The 16,099-nt window shown below is 35.6% G+C and overlaps 1 pseudogene; it reads right to left on the minus strand.

Moving 5' to 3' along the window:
• Positions 1 to 939: 939 nt before the first annotated feature.
• LOC131743565 (actin-related protein 2/3 complex subunit 4 pseudogene) lies at positions 940 to 1,547 on the minus strand (annotated as a pseudogene).
• Positions 1,548 to 16,099: the final 14,552 nt, after the last annotated feature.

Genomic DNA, 16,099 nt, shown 5'->3' on the forward strand with positions numbered 1-16,099 from the left:
GGCTGGCTCTAAACCTTTTCTGCAAAACTCACATAAGAAACAGTTGAGAGAAAGCTGGAGGACAAATGGAAGGGCAGTGACAAGAAACTTGTGTTTACAATGTGAAGACTATGACTCTTCTCCAGAGCAGGTTTCATAAGTAGATCCAGTGCACATTATTTGTAAAGATTTGATCTATCCCTTAATCCCTCTCAGTACAGATGGACAGTCTGCCATGATAAATCTCTTCTGAAGATTTGGAAACGAGGGATTTTTTAAAATTTACCAAGTATAACTTTCCTAAGAATCCTAAGAATCCCTTTTATAGACGTTCCCTACCTGCCATTACCTATTCAGGTATCCAGACTGTTTTATTTCTTTGCCTTTTTCACTCTGCTTTTGAACTATATAGTTTCCTTTCTTTTACGCATGGGTATACTGGCTACACCTTAGCCCATGCATTATTGAAAGTTTATGAAGAATAGAAAGAGGCTCTTCCCACTCTCAGAGAGAAAGGAATTAAGTTTAATTTCTAGGAAGAGCTGAATAGGGAATTTATTATAGACAAGAGAATTGGTAAAAGAAAAACATAAAGGTAGAATCAACATTTTGTTTTTGTTACATAGGATAACAAGGAGAACTGCACAATCACTAATGTAAATAGCCAGTCATCTTAAAAGCTAAACATTTTGAAAATTATGTATTTAACTAACTTGATTCTTTTCTCTGCTTTACTTTTTTTTTTTTGTCTCCTACAAGCACGGAGTTTTAAGTTTCAAGACATTTAAAAAAATCTGTCCCGACCCAGGGGACTGAACATCAGAAGCCAGCCTGACCAGGCACATGTGGCCTTGGGGCAGGTCCACTGCTGCTTTGCTGCCCAGCTAGCAAGCACACACACCCCTTCCCACAACTAGTGCCCACCCTGACACCCAATTCCCCTCCGCTGCTGCTGCTGCCGTTACCGCTGCTGCTCTGGGGAGTAACTCTAGGACGCCTTCGCAGAGACACGGGGGAGTCTGAGGGGGAAGGCCACGAGATCCAGCCAGATGCTTTAAAAATTCGTGAGGAACTCCTCGGCCACAATGCACGCACGGGCATTGACCGACAGCTTCATCTCACTGATCTCCTTGTCGATTTCTTCCATGAAGTGGATCACAAAGTCCACCAACCTGTGGTTAAACATCTGTTCGGTGTGGAAGTTGGTGATCAGAAAACTGATGTCCTACCCCTCCATTGGTTTCCTTCGGAGGATAAAGAAATTCTCTGCTCTCATCATCATGAAGCACATGAACTTGTGACATAAAATCTTCTCGATCTCATCAGCCTGTTTCACAGCAATGCTGACCGGGACAGAATTGATGGAGCCTTCAGTCAGAACCTTCTCCTTCTCATTCCTGCTGATGGTCAAAGGCTGTAGCAGGAGCTCTTTGCTACTCCTGACTTCCACTTCTGGCTTGTTGTGTCGTTCCACCACCTGGGAGGAGAATTCTGCAGGCAGAGGGCAGCCTGCAGTGTGGCCCGCACGACACTCAGGTAGGGACGGAGAGTGGCAGTCATTGCCGGCGCTGGCTGGGCCGGAAAGCGGAAGTCCTCTGCTTTACTTTTGTTAATATGGACTATATCTTGAGAACTAAACTAAGAAGGAAAAAAATTTCAATCATGGTAGGTGATTATTAGGTTTGTGTGTGTGTGGTTGCAAAATAAATCATATAATTGAAAATATAGAGTTTTATATGCAGTGATTCATGGAACCTCCTCTGTATATATTTAATCCTTTAGTTTTTCATGAAGAAATCATGCTAAATGTTACATATATAACCAATCTCTCTCTCTCTCTCTCTCTCTCTCTCTCTCTCTCTCTCTCTCTCAAGCTCTGAGGAGTCAACGCTTTTGTGGTAGTTCTGGAAAAGCAACAGTCATAGCTGCAAGATGGATTTTCACATGCATTCGGAGATAGCTGGGACCAAGCAAATAGTCTATTTGCCTTAATTGTCATGTATAAGATTAGACAACAGATGTTTTCTTACATGTGGTTTGCTAATTTATTTCATTCTTGCTGTCCATTTACACGATCCATTCTGAAAATGAGAATTGAGAAAGTGTAATTGAATCTTCCGCTCCTCTTGAAAAACAAAATCTAATTTCTCACATTAATATGTCATCTTTAATGCCAAAACTTAGAGAGAAGAATGTTTGTTACCAACCACAACTTTATATCATGCATAAATAAAAAATCTTTATTCTTTAGCTCCATACAAAAATACCAACACACACTCTTCAAAGAACAGCAGCAGGAAAGCAAACAAACACAGCTGCTATCTATCACACTATCATGCTCTCCAAGGTATTTAACATCTATAAAAGTTTATCTTATTTTTACTCATAAATTATGGCAAATTCAGTCACTCTCCCAACCCCCGCCATATTCATGCATATTCACACATTCTCTGGAAGTCTGGAAATTTGCCCACAATTATGTTTAAAGCCATGATTTAAATGTGACTAGTTTTGAAGGAAATGAATGACTTCTACTAAAATTACTCAACATCAAGCATGTTTTAGAAAACCTTTCAGATCAGGATCCATTTTTCTGTTATGCCTGCCTGATAGTAGTAATGCTAAAGTTCCTTGATCCACTTAATGAGGAAACTGACATGGTTTTCCATTATATAGTAGAGCTGACCATAGAATATTTAAATTGGTTTCAAATTTTAGGTTAATGTTCTTACTGCTGTCCTGCTACTTACCTTAATTTATCTTAGTATTTTATGGTGTTGGACATTACTGTCTGCATAATGAGCACAGAAGTTTTAGATGTAGTGCCTCCTCTCTCCTCATTAATGCTGCTACTAAACTTCACTTATTAAGGAAAAATGATTATATTATATACATATTTCAAAACAGATAATTATGCAGTTGAATGATTACTGCCGTGTGTGGTACTTTAATTCTTATGTGGTGTGTAACTTGATGGTAATCACCCAGAGAATATGTACTAAGTTTACCATTTTTTTAAGTTATAAAAATAAAATAAATATGGTAATAAAAAATCCAGTTTACAGAAGATTATAAATCACAAAGCAAAAATCTCCTTTTTTTTTTTTTTGCGGCACGCGGGCCTCTCACTGTTGTGGCCTCTCCCGTTGCGGAGCACAGGCTCCGGACGCACAGGCTCAGCGGCTATGGCTCACCGGCCCAGCCGCTCCACGGCATGTGGGATCTTCCCGGACCTGGGCACGAATCGGTGTCCCCTGCATCGGCAGGCAGACTTTCAACCACTGCGCCACCAGGGAAACCCAAATCTTCTATTCTTTACTCCTACTTCTGTTTAGCAGAGATAACCACATTTAACTGTTTTTATTTCAAGTTCCTTTGGTCATTATGTCTGTAATACTGAGTATTACACTTACGTCTTGTTTTTGCAATTTATTAGTACTCAACAGTATCAACTGACTCTATTATGAAAGATGAGAAAATTAGCTTACCCCTACTCCTTCTGCTATCTCCTCACTCCAAGGTTTGCTAATTTAAGTTTTATTTGTGTTTAATTAGTTACCTTTATTTTTATTTACATATATACACAAATATTTTTACATTTATAAATACATAAATGTGATAATATGGTATATGTTTTATCTTAGTGAAGTTTTTTCTTTCTTTTTTTCTTTTGCCTAATTTTCCCTTCCTTAATTCAGAAACACAGTCCCTTTCCACTGACAAATATTTACATCCTGTAAAGAATCTTTTGATATTTCTTCATGATTTTATAATCATGTAAAACATACACATTTCTCAATGGATATAGAGTTTCAGTTTGCAAGAAGAAAAATTTCTGGAGATCTATTGTATAATAATGTGGATATGCTTAACACTACTGAACTACACACTTAAAATGGTTGGAATGAGTAAATTTTTTTTTTTGTGTGTGTGGTATGCGGGCCTCACTGTTTTGGCCTCTCCCGTTGCGGAGCACAGGCTCCGGACGCGCAGGCTCAGCGGCCATGGCTCACGGGCCCAGCCGCTCCGCGGCATGTGGGATCCTCCCGGACCGGGGCACGAACCCGTGTCCCCTGCATCGGCAGGCGGATTCTCAACCACTGCGCCACCAGGGAAGCCCGGAATGAGTAAATTTTATGTTATGTGTTTTTACCAAAATTTAGAAATTTTTAAAATACATGATTATATAATCATACACATATGTTCATATATAGGAAGTCTTCACTTTGCACAGTTCCTACATAAACAAATTTCACTTAACACAGTTCAGTTGAATAATACCAGTCTCCCAAGAACATGGTTTGAATTTCAGTTGCCACAGTATATTAACTGTGAATGATTGCATAAAGTACAAACTTCAGGACTTCCCTGGTGGTGCAGTGGTTAAGAATCCACCTGCCAAAGCAGGGCACACAGTTTCGAGCCCTGGTAAGGGAAGACCTCACATGCCAGGGAGCAACTAAGCCCATGTGCTGCAACTACTGAGCCTGCATGCCACGACTACTGAAGCCCGCACGCCTAGAGCCAATGCTCTGCAACAAGAGAAGCCACCACAATGAGAAGCCTGCAACAAAGAGTAGCCCCCTCTTGCCGCAACTAGAGAAAGCCTGCGAGCAGCAACGAAGACCTAATGCAGCCAAAAATAAATAATTTTATATTTTAAAAAAGTACAAAGTTCACTGCTAACTTGTCAGTCTACAAACCATCTTGTAAATAACAAATGTACATCATGATCATAACCAATCATGGAACTTTTTTCAAAATCTGTTGGTGATTGATTGGTCACCGCACATTTCTTATTCAGGTCATGCACAGACAGCAAAGCATGTAGTGTGTTGTTTCCTTGTCTCCCCGTGATAAATCTACACGACATTTTACAAAATGAATAATCAAAAATGGAAATGGGCAACAAAGATCAAAGTGCAGCAAAAAAAGGAAAAGTCATACTGCTGGTAATGAAATTCCAACTGAACATAAATCGAGTTATGAAAGAAATAACTGGCCATGGGAATGCTGACACTGCTGCCATTCGAGAGACTCTAGCTGTGCAGCCAGAAGGACTTAGTGAAGGTAAACTTATCAACATAAATAAGAAAGTGATTGTAATAAGAATGATGTCCCTGAGGATGTGATGCCAATTAAAAAAAACTTCAAGTTAAAAGCATTTCTAGAGATATTTCACAACACTGAAAGGATAAAATGTCAGAAGCTGAATCAATCTTAAAAAGAAGAATGACGTGAGTTCCCTGGTGGCCTACTGGCATGGCCCGGGTTCAATCCCTGTTTAGGGAACTGAGATAGGTCAAGCAGCACGGCACAGCCAAGAAAAAAAATGTCAAAAAAAAGAAGAATGATAATTTGCTAAGGCATAGAAAAGATACTTACTCCATATAATAAGTTATCCAATGGAGAAGACAGTAGTCTTCCAATCATCCTTGATAAGTTTGTTTTAATAAGTTTTTTACACTGAAATAAAATGATTTAATTCTTAATGCTCCTAATGTTTTAACTTACAGTACTAAATATATCATTTTACATTTGCTAATTTCTCTATACATTTATACCTAATTGACGGTAAGAGCAATTTTAATGTTTTGACTAAACTTGTTAAGGGTTTCAGAACAATCTTGGTTTTCTCTATTGATTATTAAACTAATGTGTATGGCTTCAGCTTGCACAGTCATTTTTTATGGTCTTACTCTACATGCAAAGAGATGATACCTGTAGAAGTTCTTTTGGTCTTTGTTTATTTTACAAAATTGAGATCATGTTACCTACACTTTTCTTCATTTTCGTCTTCTCACTCATTTTTTTTTGTGGAAATATCTTTAAAATGACTAGTATAATTGTAAGAGATTCTTTTTAAATAGTTGAAAATTTCATAATATACATGTACATGATTTCTTGAACCATGCCTTTACTAATGGTCATGAAAAACGTTTTTAGCTTTGTGCCACAATGATCATTGCTGAATAAACATTCTGTAGAAATAGTCTTAAGTACTATTTGATTTATTTCTATGATATAGATTCCCAAGAGTGGAACTGCTAGGTCCAATGTATACTCCTAGATATAGAGATAGCTTCACCAAAGGCCGTAAAAATGCATGTTTCAGTCCCTTGTCACTAAGGTAAGTATCCTTTTACTTTGCATTCTCACTGGAAATAGAAATTAGAACTCTTAAATTGTTGTCAGTCAGATAGGGTAAGGTTATATCTTATTGTTAATTTAATTGACTATTATTGAATATTGGAGAGTTTTATGTTTGTTGGTCATTTGAATTTGCTATTTTGTAAATAACCTATTTTTGTGTTCTTTGGTCATTTAAAAAATTGAGGTGTCTTTTTCTTGTGCATCTTGAGCTCTTTGTACATTACAGTTTGACTAGCCAATAAATGTAGAAAAAAAAGCAATTTGGATGGGGTCAGAACTTGCTTTACTAATTAGCTAGAATGTGCATTCAGCAAATCAGTAAGATATTGGTTGGTATAGGAAGAAACAAATAGATCTGTATAACAGAATAGCCTTCAAAAACAGATCCAAGTACATATGATAATTGATTAAATTTATTTTATTTGTTTACATAAGTGGCAAAATGATGGATTATTTAATAAATTTTTCTGGTAAAACTGACTAGGCATACAGGAAAAGTCAAATTGGAAACTCTTCTAGACAAAAAATAAATTTCATATGAATTAAAGTTATAGCTGTAAAACTAAAAAAAACATTCTTACACAAAAATCTTCCATACTTTATGTATAATCTATGGATAGGAAAATAAAATTTCTGGCAAAAAGGATGAGATATATTTGACTATACAAAAATTAAAATTTTTCCTGTGGTTGCAGTCAAATTACGAACCAGGACATCAGTGTTGTCTGAAGGTTCACTGATAGGGAAAGGATCACTTGCAGGCCTTTCCACCACACTATCTCACAACCTGGCAGCTGAGCAATCCAAGGAAGCACTCAGGGTTAAAGTCACAGTCTTTTTTTAATAACCTATCTCAAATTCACATCCTGGCATTTCTGCTGTATTCTATTAGAAGTTAATCAATAACCCTAGCCCACACTCAAGGTAAGGAGATAACACAAAGATGTGAATACCAGGAAATAGGGATTACTGGAGCTACTTAGAGGCTGCCTACCACAATATGTTACATTCATAATTTTAAATAATATGCATACTTAAATCTTGTTTCTTATTTCAACATCTTTAGATGACATCTCTCAACTACCATAAAACGAGGAAATTAGTCCCTTCCACCTCTCTCAGCAGCATCCCCCCTGATGTTTCTATCATTTAGACTACTGTCTTTACATTGTCAACATTTATAACATTTACCTGACAAATATAATTACATCTATTGACTCTCTTCACTTTAAGGGAAGGAATAGGCAGGGAGTCCTCTTCTCTCCCATCTTTCAGTCTGAGGGAGGCTTATTCTAGTGGATAATCCCCACACTAAATCCTTAGCCCTCCTCTGGCAGGTTACCCCATTTATTTTTAACCAAGAAATGCAAATGAAGAAAATTGCACAGCTGTTCTATAGACTTTGCTTCACATAATCACCTTGATTTCCATCTCACTCTATTTTTAAACTGTCCAATACAGAATCTGAAGTCTCCCATGACTTGGCAGGAAATAACCATACTCATTCCCCCTATAAGATTTCCTGTGCAGGTTTTGGTCTGTAGATTCTTCCAGTCCAGATTACTCATAAATATGCTCCAAACTACTCTCTATCTTCTAAAGTCTCTTATCTGTTGATGTTCCCACTCTTCTTTTTGATTCTTTAATGAATGTATTCTCCTATTTGCTTCTTTACTAATATTTCAATAGAATTCTGGGAAGAATAGGAGCTAAATCCCTTCACCCAGTTGGTCACAGTGGAACAGAACCAACCGTATCTATCTACAAGACAGTTAATGGATGCTTGTCATTAATGGTTGGAGGTGAATGTGATTGTATTAGTTTCCTAATTTGTCACACAAATTACCATAAACTAAGCTTAAAATAACAGAAATTTATTATCTTACAGTTGTGGAAGTCTGTTCAAAATAGGTCTCACTAGGCTGAAATTAAGGTGTCAACAGAGCCCATTCTTTTCTGGAGGCTCTAGGGGAGAAGGCATGTCTAGTCTCATGCAAGTTGTTGGCAAAACCCATGTCTTTCTGTTGCAGACTGAGATTCCCATTTCTTGCTGGCTGTCAACTGAAGGCTGGTCCCAGCTTCTAGTGACCACTCACATGTCTCAGCTCATGGCCCTCTCCCTCCATCTTAAACCCAGTAACTGCCGATCAAGTCCCACTCATGCTTCAAATCTCACCTGCCTCTTCACGTGTCATCACATCTCTCACTGACTCTTTAGTCTTGTCCACTGTTTTTAAGGATTCACCCCAATTATTAAGTAAAATTTCATTATTTTAAGGTCAGCTGATTAGCAACTTTAATTTCATCCGCACCCTGAATTTTCTTTTGCCCTGTAAATTTACATATTCACAGATTCCAGAGATTAGGACATTGACATCTTTGTGGGGCCATCATTCTGCCTTCCACAGTGGTCAATACCCATTGCCATTTAGCCGGAAAGGCAATTGTACAATTCTACAGTTTTGGAACTGTAGTTCCCAGACCAGGAATACTAAACAGTAGACCACAGAGGCCAGCGGCTAGGACCTGGATCGCCAGATCTTGCCTGCCTTGTCAAGAAAAAAAATCAGGCAAGGAGGCAGAAGGTAAAGAGAAAAGTAAAAAGTTTATTGGAAAAGCAAAGTACATGCGGAAAGACACACAGGCGAACCCAGAGAGTCGCGCCTTTGGGAAGTTTAAATCCTTTATAAGCGGGCAGTTTTCCGGGTCTTTGTCTTCCTTCTGGCCAATCATCTTGCTTTGTCCCCCCTGGCTAGTCTGTCTCAGGACCCTGCCCTTAGGTGCACACGCACTTCTCAACCAAGATGGATCTCGATGCAAAGGAGTCTGGGGGAAGCAAGACTCGTTATGGCCTGGTGTTGTCCCCTGACTTTTGACCCCCGAGGAGCATTTCTGCGCATGTGTAGTGCTTCCCTTGCCCCAAGGAGGGGGGAAGCGGAAAGCCCTTGATCCTTTACTCAAACAAGGTTTTGCCCCCTCTTTGTTTCTGCCATGACTGTTACATTAAGGCATCCATAAGAGACAAAACCTGGCTATTTACCCTGTCTCTGTTGTTGCTTCCATTTCAGAGAGTAAACTGGAGGCTGATTTTAAATGTTTAACCTGGAGACCATCTATCTCCTGTCTCAGGAAATGCAAACAGGAGACTGGTTGTAAGTGTCTGTCCTGAAGCCCACTTTTTCCTGCCCCGTGAAATGTAAGTAGAAGGGCAGTTGTAAATGTCTAACCTGGGGCCCATCTATATCCTGCCTCAATAGGATTTCAGTAAGGCAATGAAGAAGGTGAGGAATATACTTGACCAAGCAGAGCAATGTATTATGTAGGTGGCAATGAAAATGAAAACATAGAACATTAATTCTTAATCATAGAGGTAGAGTGAATAAGTGGGGACAGGATGTCCTATGTCTCGGATATTTTACTTATAAGTAACTAAAATATTCTTATAGCAGAATTTATAAATTTGTCTCATTTACAAATTAAGACAGATAGTTACCTCAAAGAAATGTATACTACTAGGACTAAAAGTAGGCATGGAAAAAATTAATTTGGTAAGTTTTGCAAAGATATTTCTGGTTAAACTGAATATATGAACCCTGAGATTTCAAATATGTTTCCTTAGAGAGTCAATATATGTATGAAGATAGTGAAAATAACAGTTTACTGGAATATATTGAAAATGATAATTTTGTTATACAAAATTTAACCATCCCTAAAATCATAAAATCCTTATTTCTACATTTGCAGTATGATAAAGCCAAGTGTCATATTCTGTGAAGCAGTGAATATCATTTTCTCCATCGTAAGGGAAAAAGACATTTTTCCATGGAAAAATACCTCCATTAACAAATTTTGAGAATTTCATTGCTAATACATACAGCACAGAGTATAAGGAAACTTGGCAAATGAAATTTCATAATGGTCTGTAGATGAATTTTTCTATTTTACATGGCGTAGGGAAAAATATATTTTTTAAATGTCCATTTATTGTTGTTATACTATCATTTGTGTTAGTAAATAAGTTTGCAGTTATATTACATATTTCCAACTCTGTATAAACTGTTTCACTGATCAATTCTTGCTTCTAATGCCAGATAAAGTAAAGCTAAAGGATAGGTTCAGACATTCATTTAAAGGTTGACCATCTGCCAATGCTACTGTACCATGCAGACAAAAACAAATAAATAAGCATGTTCTGTATTTTACTGATGAGCATATAGGTGAATACAATTCACCCGTAGTGCTAAATTCACTATATATAGTGCCTGTTGAGGTGTCTTGTTGCTAAGAAATGTACCTTTAACATGTTTAAATATACTCATAAACATTGAAAGCTGATCTGAATATAAATTTGCTAGTATTTCCTACAAATTGCAGATCTCAAGATGTAATCAAAATAAAAAGTGATTGTACCTCACCAGGTTGAAATATGTACTTAATGCTCATATTTACAGTTCACAATCATAAAAGTTACTCAAAGTAGATTTCAAACATCTTTAAGAATGCTAATTTTATTTAATAAAATTCATCTGTGTAATTTCTTTGTTCAGATGGAATTTCTAGGTAATATTACTTTTTAATGCCTATAATATCATCTTGACATCAAAAGATGGTTGTGGGTTTATGAGCATTTTTATAATGTCAGAATTTTAATATTTTAATTGTGAATCCTTAATAACATGAGTTCATTCTTCTGTGCTAACTCTGACATCTTTTCTTTTACAAGGGAATATGTAATTTTATTTTAAGCAGAACAGAGTCAGTATTTATTCTCTTAAAATTACCATTTGTTTCACTTTTGTGGCTCTTATAAAGAGTGCTAGATAAATTCAGAAAACTGTTTGTTCTAGGACTTTATCAGGAAGAGAATAATGACGAAGACTCTCTCCTTTTTTCTTTCTACCTGCATTTTTTGAAGACTTCTCTTATGTGCCATCTAAAAAAAATAACAAAATTAAAATCCTGTGAGAAATCTCATTCTTTTTTGTTTTATAACCTTAGATTTTCAACTATAGTGGACCCTCACTATATCTTTGCAAATTGCTCTATTTCTAAAAACCACCTTTATGCATAATTTGCACCAGAAAATGAATATATAAATCACTGCACACAAATGTTTTGTGTTTATGAGTCACTTTGTGGGTGGACCTGTAAGACAAAGAACTAAAAATAACACCCGCAGCAAAATGACAAATTATTATATGACATGCAAATTTGGGGTCATTCATAATTAGTGATAAGTGAGAAAGTCAAACGTGTGAATGCTTGAGAATAATTTATTAGGCGTAATTTCCCAACATAAAAGTTTATAACTGTTAATACTATTTGTAAAATCTAAAAAGAAGTCAAGTGAAATGGGAAAGAATTAAGTAGAAGGGAGGGAGCTGGGAAATTTGGGTCAGTCAGAGAAATGTAGTGGTATAATGTGATATACCAGGAAGGTCCTGGGGTCTATTAGAGATTAGACAAAAGTTCTAATTCTTCCACATCACATCTTCTCTTAAGCCTCATTAATCCTTTCATTAAATGAAATGTTGTACTCAACCCTTTTGTACCATATCCCTGACAGAACCTTAATGAACTAAGAGCCCATCAAGACAAGAGCAGGAGAGTGTCAATCCTAGAATGAGACTTAAGGACTCATGCATTTAAAGTTTGGGAAGAAGAACTAGGTCTTGAAATATCCTAGCCATTGCTGTTAGCTTGTTTTTTGTGTTAAGCTCTCTTTTTATTACTCTGACTGTCTTTCTGCTCTATCTCCTTCAGAACACACCTCCTCTGACTTTTGACTTTGCCTTTTCTCAAAGCCACCACACATAGAAGATGTATTTCATGGCTACTGGTGTGTTGTCTGTGTTAATACCTTCTATTCACCCATCCAGGTCTACTCATCACCCTTCTCTACCCAGTCCTGTGCCTTAGGAGGGTGACCTGCATAAACTATATCTGTGAACTCCTCTGTCCCCTGGCTTTCAGTTGTTTTCAGCTAAGGGGAGATTTACTGTGAGAATGGACAGAAGGGGGAGGGTGAGCTTGAAATACCAATCCTCCCATGTGTCCCCCATAGTACAAATTCTCCACAGAGGCAATAATACCCTTGTAGAGGGTGAAAATTGGTACATAAGGGTAAAAAAATATTTAGCTAGTTACAATGGTTTGTGGCTGTCTAAAGGGCCACAGTACAGAGACAGATATACACTAAATCTGTACAACTAAACTTTCACGTGGGAGAAGTGATTAGGTATAAAATGTATGTAAAGGCTCTTTGGGGCAGGGAAAGTGACACCCTGTCCTATACAGTCAGTATACCCTGGCTGCATTCTCCAGTTTGAGGTAACAGCTGTTCTGAGACATGGGCTAGGTAGGAAAGAGATAGTGGGAGAGAATAGAGAAGCTCTCTTAATTAACTTTAACTACTGAGAAGAGAAAAAAAGAGAACTAAGTCTTCAAAAGAAGAATGGGAAGGCCTCTCTTTTTCCTTGTTTCTCTGACCTCAGTGACTAACACCTAATCTTATTTTAATGCGTACACTTTCCCCCAGATCAAACCTTTGCTTATAAATCAATTAACATCAGATTTCCTGATCCCTTACATAAACAACGAGGGAGTGTTAATAAAACTTAATTTATGTAGAATGTGTTGCAACTTACATAGCTCTTTCAATAATATGTGTTTATTTTATTCTCAAAATTACTTCATATTGGGCTTCCCTGGTGGCGCAGTGGTTGAGAATCCGCCTGCCGATGCAGGGGACACGGGTTCGTGCCCCGGTCCGGGACGATCCCACATGCCGCGGAGCGGCTGGGCCCGTGAGCCATGGCCACTGAGCCTGTGCTTCCGGAGCCTGCGCTCCGCAACCAGAGAGGCCACAACAGTGTGAGGCCCGCATACCGAAAAAATAAATAAATAAAATTTAAAAAAATTACTTCATATTAACATTTATAGATGAGGATTAGACACAGATCGCTTATGTAACCCAACCAAGATAATAGTTAGTAAATTGCAGTACTAAGACTCAAACATTTTTTTAAAATAGATTTTGTGATTTTTCTGTTTCAACAAGTTAAATCCAAATAATCCTCAGATGAATCATTATGTTCTTAAATTAGTTCTTTATCTTAAACATTAGATTCTTAAGGTGTTGCAGAAGAGATGGAGGACAATGCCTGTCTTTTTAGGAATTTTTTAAAGATATACTGTTGAAATATAAATAAGTATTTTATACAACATTATGGATATAAAAGCAGATATGTAGAGAAAATTAATCACTCCAGTATAACAGTAGAGAGTTGACTATATAATAATTCATAAAAAAATACCCAACTAATCCAAGTGCAGAGAAAAAAATATGTTAAAATCAAGAGGTGTGAAGGAAATGTTCAATCTAAGAGATTTTAATGAAAACCCAGCAAAGCTTTTAACTCCTTAAGGAATGAGAACTCTATAGAACAAGTGGCTTGAGCACATACAACTAAAAGATTTTGACAAATGAAATCTATTTGGGAAATGAGATGACAAGGAAGCAAAGTAAACACGTAAGGAGACAACTTTAGTTGAAAAGATATATGTTTATAAGTAAGCAAAATATTCTAATAATATAAAGGATTAACACTAATCAGCAGGGTGTTAACAAATATATCAGGGGAAGGAATTACAAAGAAAGGAAGTAAGCTTACTAATAAATGAGGACAAGCATAAAATCAATTATGTCCTATGACACTGAAATTGTTTTTTTTTAAATTTTTCTTTAACAAGGAAAATGAAGAGGAATTTTTGCAATTTAGAAATAATGAAGATCTTGCCAAAGTAACAAGTGATAACGAGCATGATAAGGAATTTAGGTGTTCTGGACACATATACATCAGCAGCCAAAAATGACTGGCTGGTCAGAGGTGAAAAGCAATTAGACAGAGTTTGTTGGGTTCCTTGCAAACCTCATTGTTAAAAGCTAGTGGATATCTTTGGAAAGAATTTGTTGAAAAGAATTTTTCACTTCTGAAGAGAAAGGTCAAGGAACCAAAGCAGAGGAAATGACCATCTGGGAGATATATTGTTAACTATTAGCAAAATAATGGTTTCACCACTACAGGAGAAAAACTATGTATTAGAAAAAAAATGGTTCCAAGAAAAATGAATAACAGCACATTATCAAGATAAAAAAAATCCTATTCAGAATTATCTTTTCTATAGAATTATCTAGAACATGTCTGGTATTTCAACGTTCATAGTATTTCCATGCAACCTTCCTGAACATTTTATTGGACAAAATGAATTTGATTTAGATGGAATGTGATCAAGAGAAATCAAAGCTTTCTGAATGTCTGTAGTAAAGATTATAAGATGAAAATATATCAGATATTTTTCATACAAGCTATTTGAATTTATCAGCAGAAAAAACATAGTACTCAATTTTTAACCAAGCTGCTTTAGCAAAATTAAATTAAAGATTTCTAGTATTGAAGATAGAAATTAGATTAGAAATTCAATTAGATTGAATTAGAAATATTCAATATAATAGTTTTTGAGTCAAAGTTATTTTTTAAAAAATAAGTGCATTTGTTTCCATTCATAACTTGACAATTCTTCTTGACTGTTTATCAGTTGGCTGAAGTAAGTTTCAATTGTTAGACGTACATGAGGGAAAAAGTTCAACAAGTATGAATTTTAAATTTATGTTCATTCTTTTTAATAGCTATGTAATGTTCTACAGTATCGTTTACTTAGTTATTTTAAGTAGGGACATGTAAGTTATCTGGAACATAATTATAGTACTGTTTATTTAGATAATTGTTTATTCATATCAGTTCATCAAGACTGTTTTTGAAGGAGTTACTGTTATTTAAAAAAAAATCCCATGTCAAAATACTTTTATCTATAAAACAATTACATGCATGAACTTCTCTCTTTACTACTTGCATCTCCCCAACATACACACAGACACACACGAACTCACTCACACACACACATCTCAGAGAACCAAGTGCAACAGTGTGTTAAAACATCAAGAAATAGAAATAGAAAGAGAAAGGGGCAGAGAAGTTATTTGAAGAAACAATAGCTGAAAACTTTCCTAAACTGGGAAAGGAAACAACATCCAGGTCCAAGAAGCACAGAGAATCTCAAATAAGATAAACCCAAAGAAGTCCACAACAAGACATTCTAATTAAGATGGCAAAGGTTAAAGATCAAGAGAAAATCTTAAAAGCAGCAAGAGAAAGCAACTATTTTGGTAAAGTGGAAGTCCCATAAGGCTATCAGCTGACTTTTCAGGAGAAATTTTGCAGGCCAGAAGGCAGTGGAATAATATAATAAAAGTAATGAAAAAAAATCTATAAGAAGAATGTTCTACTCAGCAAGGCCATCATACAGCTCTGAAGAAAAGAAAGAATTTTACAGACAAACAAAAGTTAAAACAGCTCAGCTCCATTAAACTGGATTGACATCTAAATCCATAATAAGTAGTTAAGGGATACACAAAACATTAAAATATGAAGTAAAAAACATTAAACATAGGGAGGTAGAGAGTAAAAATGCAGGGTTGTTAGAGTTTGTTCAATCTTAAGAAACAATTACCTGAAAATAATCAAGTATATATAATTATATATACAATTTACATATATAATTATATATAATGAGTAAATTGTATATAATTTATATACATAATTTATATATAATCTATATATAAATTATATATATAATTTTTGAATCATTTATAAATTTTTATGTATAAATTATATATAATAAAGTAAATTACATTTTATACTATAATTTAACATATAATATATTATAAATAATATAAAATATTACATATAACTATATGTAATATATATTTTAATGTAATAATATATATTATGTATTTATACATATTGCATAATGTCATATATGTTATAAATGATGTACATTATAAAGTAATAATTATATATTAGATATTAATATATATTATATTATAAATATTGATAATAAAATAATA

The sequence above is a fragment of the Kogia breviceps genome, chromosome 16 (genome assembly GCF_026419965.1).
Source record: "Kogia breviceps isolate mKogBre1 chromosome 16, mKogBre1 haplotype 1, whole genome shotgun sequence".
Classification (NCBI taxonomy): domain Eukaryota; kingdom Metazoa; phylum Chordata; class Mammalia; order Artiodactyla; family Physeteridae; genus Kogia; species Kogia breviceps.